Source organism: Sphaerodactylus townsendi, linkage group LG12, assembly GCF_021028975.2.
Source record: "Sphaerodactylus townsendi isolate TG3544 linkage group LG12, MPM_Stown_v2.3, whole genome shotgun sequence".
Lineage (NCBI taxonomy): Eukaryota > Metazoa > Chordata > Lepidosauria > Squamata > Sphaerodactylidae > Sphaerodactylus > Sphaerodactylus townsendi.
The window spans coordinates 30,743,210-30,753,999 of NC_059436.1; positions in this window are offsets into that span (position 1 = coordinate 30,743,210).

Here is a 10,790-nt window from a genome sequence, read left to right on the forward strand (position 1 = left end):
CTCTTGTGGAATGCTTGTATAACCTAGGGGCATCATGAGAATGCTGGCTGAAAATGCCCTCCAGCTACAAAGCTATCTTACCCCTTTTGACGCTGGGGAGGTACATCCCAACTGGCAGCCATTCCCTTGCAGTAGCATTCCAAGGAGGTACTGGACCGATTGGGCTTAGAACTTTCTTATTAGATCTAGAGGTGCAGAAGTCAGTCAAGCTGAGAACCATTTTCTGTAGGGATCTCTTAGGATTCTAGCTCCTATTATATACTCATTTGTCAGAAAGCAGTCTGCAATCTAGGATGGGACAGCTAAGTTCCCCCTCTATACATTTATCTGCAGCAAATATATATTTGAAGATGGAATAATGGAAGTGTTGGGAGTCTTAAACATGCCACATTAAAGTAAGCCACATTAAAAATCAGCTAGCATAATACACACAGGACCTGTAGCCGTACAGTGTGTGGCAGAGGATGAACTTTTAGCAGACTGAGGGTGAAGACTTCGGAAATGCTGTCAAGGACAGGAAGGTCTGTTGCCAGGAATGAAGCAATATTGTACTGGGCATGGGGTATCTTGTCAAGATTACTCCGCATGGGATTAATAAACCGTAACTCTTCCGTTTTGGGCCTTCCTGCTGGGTTAATGAGGCAGGCAATGAGAACAGGACATTGGCTGCCAGATCTCCGAGGACTGATTGCTTCGTGATATCTCTGAACTTTGTCCTGAAGGAGACCAGACCAAGGTTCTGAAGCACCAGCCTGGGAGGGGAGGAGGGGAGAATGGGACAGTTGTTGATGTACTGAATTGGTTTATACTTATATGGCTCTTATCACATCATTTGGTACATTCCAGTTGTTTACATGTGACAGACTTGTGGGAACAGAGGCTGGGAGTGAACAGTTTGTACGAGGCTGCACAGCAATGGCTAGGTATCTTCCACCTCGGTCAGTCTTCTGGCTTCTGGGCCAGTCTGGTTTTGATGGACATGCAGTCAGTGGTACTTGTTCAGGCCTTCATCATGCAGCCAGCTGGATACGACATATATGCAACTTGGTCAGGCTGGGGCCTCTGTGTGTACATGTGCACATGCGTGCATTCAGTTGGTGACACCCCCCCCCCAAAAAGCTGGCTTGCCAGCCCAGTTCAGCAATGTGTGTGTGTGTGTGTGGCTGCCTCAGCAGTTGATCCTCCATTAAGGGTTGGGTAGCTACCTCAGCTGACAAGCCTGCAGTGGGTCACCAACCCACAACAGCACTGGGAAAGGTGGTTGGTGCTGGGGCTTCCTCAGCTGGCAACACCACAGTGGGCTCTCCACCTCAAAATGGCATTGGGAGAGGGGGGAGGCTGATTGGGGGGGGGGGAGGCTGCCTTGTCTAGTGAACTCGCAGCATGCTCACCAGCCTAGATCAACACTGGGGATGGTGGTGACTACTTTAGCTGGCTGGCCCACAACAGACTTGCCTGTCCAGAACGGCACTGGGTGTGTGTGTCTTTGCCTCAGTTGGTGAACCAACGGCTGTCTTGCCAGGCCAGATTGGGAGCAGTGTGTGGTGGCTGTCTGGACTGGTGAGCCTGCTGTTGGTTTCTCATGCCAGATCGGAAAGGAGTGGTTGCCTCAGCTGGCTTGCAGGCCTGATAAGTCCTCTCAGGGGGACTGATTTTGTCCACAGGCCGCATGTTTGTCACCCCTAGTGTAGTGGTTAAGAGCAGCAGACTAATCTTGAGACTACGTTCAATTCCCCATTCTTCTTCATGAAGCCTTCTGGGTGACTTGGGCCAGGCACATTTGTCTCAGAACTCTCTCAGCCCCACCTACCTCACAAAGTGCCTATTGTAATATGGACTATAAGCTGCTTTAAGACTCCTTAACATAGAGAAAAATGGGGTGTAAAAACCTGCTCTTCAGAGGATGCGAGTATTGGATCTGGTCATGGGAACCCCAGCTACAAATCCCTTCTCATCTTTATCACCAAATGAAAAATAAACCTTTTGTAACCTTAAACCAGTTCAAATGATAATCCAAATGCTTTTTTACAGCATCTAATGTACTCTCGTAAGTACACCTCACCATTCCAAGCTAAAATTCACTAGGACTAGTGGTGGCGGTCCCATGGCATCTGGTGCCAGAGGTGGCACACAGAGCCCTCTCTGTGGGCACGCACAGAGTCGCCCCCACACACATCTAGGCTGGCCTGGGCCACTGGGCTCGATTATTAGCATTAAACCTAAGGCCTAATTCTTTGGGGAAGCAGTGTAGGTAACCCTGTGCTATGCTGTTAAGCTCTCCCAATGGATTACATCTCTTAAGTGGAGAACTAAAAGGTGATCCTTTACCTGGGAGTGAGCTTCTGGTTGCTGGCAATGGGCTTTGCTTCTGAGTAAACCCCTCCCACGGGTCGATTCACCCATTGGAAGAGTTGCACAGTTGCTTCAAAGCAAAGCCACCGACTACCACCAAGCTTACTCCCGAGTAACGCATGCCTTGGAGTCAACCTTTTTTTAAAACTAAAACCTCAGTATTCAGGTTAAATTGCCATGTTGGCACTTTGCAATAAATAAGTGGGTTTTGGGTTGCAATTTGGGCACTTGGTCTCGAAAAGGTTCGCCATCATTGAGTTAGACGGAGGACCACAGTTACCTTCCTTCTGCATATGCAAGTCAGAGGAAGGTTTCCTATTTCTTGGCTTGGATTCTAGTGGGACCCATAATGGGCTGTCCTTTCCAGAATTTTTAGCAGCTTCTCAGACATTCTGCAACACTGGAGGAAAATTCTGAGCTGCTTTGAAGTGATCATGTCTGGAAGAGGCATCTGTGCAGGGATGGAGAGATGGGCTCTTTCTTTAAATAGAGCTAGGCTTGGATCGTTGGCTGCTGAGCTTCCCAAAAAACAAAAGAAAACCTCTGGAGAGTAAACCTAGGAGATGAAAACTTTGAATCATTGCAAGTCTTTCCTCAGCTTGCTAAGTCTGCAGCATCATTATGATCTTTTTAATGAACATACCATAGCTTAGTTTGTCAGGCTGCATTTTTAATCAATTCAGTGTTTGGTGTGTGATTTAGTGTGCCAATATGTGTTAAAAACAACACCCTTTGCAGTGTGAGGGGTGAAGGTGTTAGCCACAGGGCCAGTTATTCCAGGCTGGGTTATTTTTATGTTATATTTGCACTGTGGAAGAAAAGCAGTCAAAGAAAGAAGGAAAAAATTGGGAGAGTTGCTTGGAATACATGAGCAACTTTCATCTCACTTTTGTCCCATTACTCAGTGAAAACCACAACGAATACGGGTCATGTGCTGGCACCCTTTACTTTTTCTGTTGAGGCCAACTGGCATCTGGCTACTTAATTTTTTTGTCAGAAAGGCATAGCTCAGTGATGGCGAACCTATGGCACGGGTGCCAGAGGTGGCACTCGGAGCCCTCTCTTTGGGCACGTGCACACAGAGTTCATCATTTGGGGGGCAGAAAATCACCCCCTCACACACACATCTAGGCTGCCTGGGCCACTGAGCACAACGTGCGCACTCCACGGTGAGCAGAGAGGACTCGGTTGGCAGGCCTGGTGCCTGTGGTCTGGGTGGCTGCTGCCTGGGGCAGAGGAGGCACAGATGAGAGGCACAGAGCGCGATGGGATTCCGCTGGGAGGCTGGGAGCAGGCTGCCCTGCCTCTAGAGCTGGTGGGCGGAGGAAGAGGGAGCCGCAAGCTTTTCTAAACTAAAACCTCATCTGTGTTTAAATTGGTCATACCTGGCATAAATAAGTGGGGGTTTGGGTTGCAATTTTAAGCACCGGTCTCTAAAAGGTTCGGCCATCACTGGCATAGCTTCAGTGATGCATAACCCATGGCACGGAAAAGTGCCAGAGGTGGCACTCGGAGCCCTCCTTTGGGCATCGTGTGTCACAGAGTTCATCATTTGGGGGTAGAAAATCACCCCTCACACACACTCTAGGGCTGGGCCTGGGCTAATCTCGAGCACAACGCGGCGACTCCACGGTGAGCAGAGAGGACTCAAGCTGGCAGCGGCCTGGTGCTCAAAATGTGGGTCTGTGGGCGGCTGCCTGGGGGGGGGGGGCGCAGAGGGGGCACAGGATGCTAGAGAGGCACAGAGCTGCGCGATGGGACTCCTGTTGAGGGTTAGGAGGCAGGCTGGCCCCTGCCTCGAGCTGGTGGGGGGATGGAGGAAGAGGGAGCCAACCAGTTTTTTTCTAAACTAAAACCTCAGCATTCAGGTTAAATTGCCGGGTTGGCACTTTGCGATAAATAAGTGGGGTTTGGGTTGCAATTTGGGCACTCGGTCTCGAAAAGGTTCGCCATCACTGGCATAGCTTCAGTTTGAATCATAATAATATTTTACACCTTCGTACATTTTAACCGGTTAATGCGGCAAAAGTCAAACTCCTGCTGGGCCAATTCCCAGACTCCCACTGGATAGGATAGGAGAAGACCATGTGGCTTCCTAGACATAAATGTCTAATCTGTTCTTCAAGCTTTCAGATCCTTAAAATAGCTTGGCATATAAGGAAACCTTTGAACAAAATAGTCCAGATATAAAATGTGAAGATCCCAGTGTTTAAGTGAGGGGCCAGCTATTGTTTGTAATGAAAGACCCAAACAACTTCAAACTTTCAGAGCAGAAAATCCACAAAGAATCTGGATAAGAAAGCCCATAGGCATAACTGTAACTGTACCACTTAACATTATTGATAATTCATATGCCAATTAGCTATCAAGATTCTGCAGCCTAAGCACTGGTTGCTACGAGTCCTTTATTAGGACGTGGCCCTCATGAGATCTCACAATAAGCAATCTTAAGCATGAGATCTCACAATAAGCAATAACTGTGGATGCAGTAGCATAAATGTCTACATGGTATCTTCTTGGATCAGATGATACTATTCATTTCTATCATTTCCGTAAACCATCTCAAGGAAGGCCTTTAGTACCTTAAAAACCTTTGTCATTCCCACCTATCTCTCCGATGTACCATAATGTAAGGATATACTTTTTCTTTTTAACAAGAGCCATATTTGGTTCAATTCTGAGCCACATTTGACGCTAAAACCATTGATTACAGAGGCCTGGCTTAAGTCCTGACTTAGCAGGCAGTCTCAGCCCTCAATACAGAACAGGATGACACAGTGTGAGCACAAGGCTTCATGGCTAAAGCAGGAGGTGCAGCTGAGGTTGTGAGGAAGGGTATGGGCGCAACCTAAGTATAAATTCTCTTATAATCCACAATATTCAGGCTTGGAGATAGGCTGTTCTGTGTTCAGAGATAAAAAGCAACATTTTTATTGCCACAGCACCTATAAATCCTCAAATGCTGCAATGTTCCCAGCTGCAACATTCAGTGAGATCCGGTTCCCAGAAACTCTATCCAAAATAGGTATAGCTAATGGTCAATAGGAGATCCAAGAACGTACTATATCAAGAAGAAATGCAATAACTAGCAAAATGGGTATGAGTGGTCTTAGAAATGATTTAAAAGTATTTTCTCTTTCTACCTTCAAGTACTAAGCTGCTGGATCTCTTCAGGCTTACCTCAGTCATCAGAAACCTAAAACTTAGCTCCAAATCCCAGAATGGCAACAGATTCCATGTTCAAGATGGGAGTCAGCAGAAGTTGTCATGCCACATAGGTGTTGTAAATTCCAAGGAAAGAACAAAGTCTCCTTCATCAATCAGACTTGACCCTAGTTCTTGTTTATCTGTTGGTCAGCAGAGGCATGGACCAGCCTTGGCAAGGACAGAATTGATGTTGCCATACCTGTGTGACTCACCTGTTGACTGCTTATTTGCTGTCCTGTGGCACTGTTCACACTCCTTGCCAAGTTGGCAGCAGCACACAAATCTGTCATCTGAACCATTGGCAGTGTGAAATAGCTGACTTCTGCCTAGCTAGTCCATTCAGCTCTCTGTGCTGAGCCAGTACCTGGATTTTGTGGTCAGACAACTCAGGGTGAACGAAGTGACGCTGAATTCAGATAAGGTGGCAGTGATGCATGTTGATGCATTGGAAGGGATTATTCTGCCTACCTTCTAGCTAGTTCGTACAGCAATTCTTTGGCACCAATTAAAGGTGGAATACGGAGGAAAGAATTAAAGTAACAAATCACATGGGATCATCTTGTTAAAAACATGTATTCCACAACAGTCAGAGGAAAACAGAAAAACAACTTTCTGAATGACTAACAGTGCCTGCCTAAGCAAAGCTACACCCTTCTAAATCCATTACTTCAGTAGGCTCAGAAGGGTGCTACTCTGCTTAGGATGGTACTGAAAAATGCCCTCAAAGGAATTCCTGAATGATTGGGTCTTGATGCTGTTTCTTTAAGTTAATTAAAAGGAAGGCATCTTCTCAGCCAATCTCAGAAGGGCTCAAGACACAGGAGTAGGGAGTTTTTTCAACTCTACCGATGGGCACAGATGGAAGACCCTGCCAAAATAGGTAAAGTTTCCACACAGGTTTATATGAGAGGAGGTCTTAGTAGGTTTATGCAGTCTGAAACAACTATAGCTGCTCTGCTGTCTTCAAGGGCAGCTCCCTGCAAAGTACATTACAATAGTCTTGAGACTTCTTAGCATGATTCAGCATGACTAGGCTGATTGAGTACAGAAGGGAAGGTAACTTACAACCTAGGTGAAGTTGGGGGCAGGGAGGATTCTTGCCAAGCAAAACAACTTGTTTGTCCAACAGCAGTGTCCAGCAGAACTTCTAAGCTTTTGTCAACCAAAAACAGGTCCGCCCTATCCAAAGTAGGCAGCATAATCCAATGCACCACCAAGCATCAGTCCCGTCTTATCTGGATCCAGCTTCAGTTTGTCCTCCTCAGCTGTTTGACCACAATATCCAGGGACTGGCTCAGCATAGAGAGCTTCTGGAGACTTACATAAAGAGATGTAAAGCTGGCTGTCAGCAATAAGTCTCTGGATGATCTCACTCAGTGGATTTACATCAATACAAATAACATGGGTGTAACAATAGCAGGATATATCCCAGACAGCAGGTTCCAAGTCTCCAGAGTGGCTAGAGGCCAACACGGTTCCATTGTTTTGCAATTGACAACCCAGAGCCCTTGGATCTCATATAAATCCATCTCAGCTGATCCAAGATCCAAACAAACATGCCCAAATAAATGCATGAGCCATCTATGGATTCAAGCCTGAAAAAATGGGAAGGGGGGAGTAAACCTACAGTTGTCCCCCCGAATGATAAACCAACAAGAAGGTTGAAGAACAGGTAAAATCTACTGCAAAAATATAAGTAATCTTAGAACAATTCATCTTTAATAAATAGGCAGCATACATATATCAACTAAAAACATATGTCATTCAGACCAAAGTAAAATAACTAGATAAAAATAGTATTTCAACTAGAGAGACTTCAATGGTTTCTAAAAGATAAGACTGACACGTAAAATTACATAGACGTATATAATTTATATGTCCTTCGGGAATAGAGCGGTCTATTAAATCTGATTAATAATAATATAGTATACGTTAATATTAAAAGTATAAACACAATATAGCCCAACTATATATTGTGGGACTCAGTCAGGAATGCTGAAGGGTAGTCACCATAAGGCAAATGGGGCAATTGTCTGCTTGACTTCTAAAAGCTACTGATAAGATCTCATGAGAAACCTGTTAGTCATCTTTTCAACCATTCTTACACATGTCTTATGGATGACTCTATTCACTTCCCCACTGACCTTGCCCTGTTCCTCCTGGCAATTGCTGCTTCTAAGGGATTTCTTGCGAAAGTGGGCTTTGATTAACAAGCCAACAAGGACCCTGTGGCCATTTCTCTTGGACTGCTGGATAGCGCAATCTGGGGGGCAGAATTCCCCTCTGGATGCGGCAAACCCCCCTCTGGATGCAGCACAGGCTTCCACCAACGTAAATGCCCTCTCCAGAGCACTAATGCTGGCAGAGGAGCGAATCTGCTGGCACCCATTGTAATGCCTGGCCTGGCACCAGTGCTTGCACACCACCCCCAGCTATGCCTTCCAGACCCCTCGGCCGGAGGAGCTCACAGCAAGATATGCTGCAATTTTCAAGGCATAATTCTATTATCTTCAATGGGGATAGTTGGAAGTTTTGGGTTTTTTAAAAAAAAAAACTTTGGGGAGATTTCCGCACCACAGAAAAGCCCTGCGGAATGGGCGGAGTGGCGCTCAAATGGTGTCATCCCTGTCTGCTCCAGCTCTGGATTGAGCCGTGCATCTTTTATCTGCCTGATAGGGCCTGGCTTACCTCGGAAGGTTTATTGCACTGAGACTCGCCCAAGTTATGCAACCAGACCCTTTTAGCTGTGTGCCTGGGTATATGCAGACTGCTTGGCTGAGGACTGGATTGAAATATCCCTTATCCTTCATGCCAGGTATATTGTCATATGGAGAAAGAATGGTCCTATAGAACTGATACAATGCAGACCAATTTCTTCTGATCTTTAGGGGTTAATGTTACAGACATTACGCCAAAGGTATGGTGTGGGCTGGGAGAATGCAGCAAAGCAAATGTTTGATCTACTCCTCTCACAGGAACAAAATAGGGGGGAGGGGAGGTTGTGCTGGTCTGGTTTTCCCTGATGACCAGGGAGGCCACTGTGGAAGGCCAGAGCTTGCTCACCTGCTGTTTTGGACAGACCATCTTCTACTCAGTGAGCTGCTAAACAGACCCAGTTGCAGCACTGCTGCCTTGACCAACATGCTCAGAAGTTCAGAGAAATTTTCCCTGTAACAGTTCCCTACAGAATATGCCAAGGCAGCAAAAGATCTGCAAATACTCTGATTGTCCCTTTAATGCAAACATATTCAAGCAGATGTGTGGAATCTTCTGGTCCAGGGTTCGTGGCCCCAGGCAACGGGACCACTTGCCTAATTTCACACCACAGTAGAGTGTATGAATGAGTCTGGTTATGATGTTACCACCAGACATCAGTACAGAAATAAGGAGCTTTTTGGTGCGTCAACAGGAAAGACAAAAGATAGGAGAACCTGTCCTAGGAGCAGGGGCAGGTTGTTAAAAGGAGAGGCTGATGTGCTCCCAGGGGGAGTGAAAAGAGAGTAGAAGATGAACTTCTGGAGTCCAGTTTCCATAACACGCTGATGCAGCTGCCCAACCAGGACAAAACACAGACTATATCTGGGCGGCTTAGAAGGTGTAATTTTCTACCCAGAAGATTCCATGAGACAGGGAACTTGAAAGCAGGAAGATTGCTTCACTACCTTCTTGAAGCACTGTTGTTCCGCAACCAATAACTTTGGGAGGTTCTAATATTCAGGAAGGTAGTACTGCCTGAAAAAAATGGTCATGTTGGTAAAGAGAATTCAGCTTTGATTGCCTCATGATAGATCCAACAGCAATGCAGGGGCACCTTCCACACATAGCCTGCTGGCAGGTTACCAGTTGGCAAGATGGTCTAACAGGGCCATGTTGCCAGATTGTAACTGGAGAGTGGGCTGTTCACCAGAACCTATGAATAGATATTGATCTCTTCCCCTCCTGCCCTTTCTCACAGAGAGGGAAAAAAACCTTCTCTGTTGCTCCATGATCACCAACTGGTGCCGTTTTAGGAAAGAGGGTTACACAAACCAAACCTAGCTCACAAGGCTCATATACATATCAAAGGCTGAACTGTGGGAGGGGATAAGTAGGGTATTTGGCAACTGCTTCAGAAAGTGGAGAGGAATTGAGGATCTTTGCTCCTACATTAAAGAGCCCCTTGGAGTACCACACTTTGTGATAACATGAAATATTTGCAGACCCATCTGCTGTTCCAGAGGACCTTCAGTTTCCACAGCCCACATATCTTCACAATCCCACCCCCTCTCTGCCTCACGATGTCTGCACATTTAGGAAGTAGCAGCAATGCAGGCCACATGACAGCATTGCATGATGAACCTACTAAAAGAACGTCTCCTTGTGAGACCCATGCTTGGAGGCTTTACAACACAAACATCAAATTAATAGTAATAACAAACACTGAATGGAGGACAAGGTCTGGCAGCAGAGGCATGAAGCTGGCAAAAACAGCCATTTGTGATGTGCCTACAGAATGGAAGCTGGGAGGAGATCTTTTTTTCTTTCCCCATGGCTAGGATCAACCCTGAAACAGATGTTATTGTAAAAGGGAGGCTTCTCAGCATTCCCTCCACCTACCACTGAGTAAACAAGCTCAAACATGCTCAGTCCCACAGTTTCTATACTTGAGCATATGCCTTGGCCCCCAGCTTCCTGCCTTTGAGAAGTTCAGTTGTGCCCTGTGGTCTGGCTCGAATCAGAGCCCTGTCGGGTCCCAGAACAAAATCCAGTAAGGCCTGAATGCAACAGTTCCATCCTGGATTTGCAGTTCCTGTCTGGTAAAAGTTTCCAGTGTCCTTTCCTGAGACCACATTTGACTTGTCTCTGGAGAGGAAGGCAGCATCTAGCCAAACACCTACAGATTCCTGACAAAGAACCTTTCATGAGTTGTTGGTGTAAAAACTTTCCCGAGGATAGTTTACCAGCCTCTTGGGACTCAGACAGCTACCCCAAGCTCTGATTATTGACCTCCTGGGGGTTGCACCCAAAAAATGAAGGGTGCTGATGCTGGTCTCTCACAGGCCAACCGCTGCCAACTTGAGTTTGTGGACCAACTTGGGTTCAGCAAAGCTTGTGGCTTACTCAACCCATGTTATGCTATTTCAGGGGCTCTGCAGATTCTGCTTTGGACCCCAGAAGCCAGTGTGAAAGTTGCCTGTCAAAAGAAGCCATGAAGCAGCCTCCGGAAGGGGGGGAGGAGTAGGGACGAGATG